Here is a 1,290-nt window from a genome sequence, read left to right as displayed (position 1 = left end):
AATCTGTTTTTCATACTGCTACTATTTTGTAAAGTGACCTTTTAAAACTATATATACAGTGTGCCCCTTCCCTTTATTTTTCTGGCTTCTAACTGGTTCTTGGGAGCCCTGTTAATGTCATAGGTTATACTGTGTGTTGGGCTGTTAAGTGCAGGTTGGCAATTTGAAATCATCAGCTCTTCTCGGGAGAAAGATGAGGCTCTCTTCTCCCATCAAAGTTTACAATCTGGGAAACCCACTGGGGCAAGTTCTGTGTGTCCTTAATGGTCTTTAGGAATTAGATTGGGCTTGACGGCAGGGAGTTTGGTTTGGAACGACTTCTTGATACAGACATTTGGTTGGGGAAAGAGAGGTGATAGTGCAGTATCATCTTCCCGTAGCCTTTAGAAGATTCAGGAAGTAATAGATAAAACTGTCCCTGAAATGCCAAGGATAGTTTTTCCCCTTCCTCACTGCCCCACCCCCTACAGATAATAGTTCTTGAAGAAGCCAGATGCAAAAACTCCAACTTAATTTTTCAGTCCCGATCATCTATGTTCTCACATGAGCTCTGCTTGTTGCTAATTTTTATTTTCTTAGGTAAATAGAAAAGGCATATGTTCACTTTAATTATTTAAGACCCAAGGTCATCTGTAATACCGTCACATGCACACAAACAAAAAACGTTAAATTATTGCCTAATGTGATTTTTAGTGTAAGTTTGCACAGAAATGCAGAAATAGAAAATACTCATCTCTATTTCATACTGCACTGGTAGCAACCTGTAGGCCCATCAGCAGGGCATTGGTTGAGTAATTATGGTATATACACAGGAGATACTACATGGCTTTTAAAATGGTTAAAGCAAGAATTATCTATAATGTTATGGAAAGACACCTAAGACTGATCAAATAGGCTATACCAAATATTTTTATATTTCTTTTCAACCCTGTTTACAAAAATATGCTTACACGCTCATAGCTGCGGAAGTCCTGAAAGCCATAAAAGATCAGTCTGTTATCAGTTACTGTTTCTGAGCAATTTGCTTCCCAGATAAATGTCTGCATTTCTTACCTTTGGGTAAGGGTAAGGATTATATAGTACCCCGAAAAGTACTACCATTTTATGGGAGAAAAAAGTCACCCCCTCATTTTGTAGAGAGTGGGCCTCTATTTTATAAATATCAGATGTAGACTTAAGATAAAACTTGTGCCTGTAAGAATGTTGGCTTTTCCCTCCCAAGTCTTGCAAGTTCATTCTGATAAGAATATCTCAAGATTACTATAGAAAATTTAGAAACAGGAAATGGGG

The 1,290-nt window shown here is 37.8% G+C and overlaps 1 protein-coding gene across 2 annotated transcripts in view; it reads left to right on the top strand.

Annotated features, from left to right (window-relative positions):
• Nucleotides 1-1,290, top strand: part of TM7SF3 (transmembrane 7 superfamily member 3) — a 45,301-nt gene that overhangs the window by 7,819 nt on the left and 36,192 nt on the right. The gene's annotated exons all lie outside the window — the stretch shown is intronic.

Source organism: Echinops telfairi, unplaced genomic scaffold, assembly GCF_000313985.2.
Source record: "Echinops telfairi isolate 266 unplaced genomic scaffold, ASM31398v2 ScPeMD7_21;HRSCAF=78, whole genome shotgun sequence".
In the NCBI taxonomy this organism is placed as follows: Eukaryota; Metazoa; Chordata; class Mammalia; order Afrosoricida; family Tenrecidae; genus Echinops; species Echinops telfairi.
This window is presented reverse-complemented; position numbering and strand designations above follow the sequence as displayed.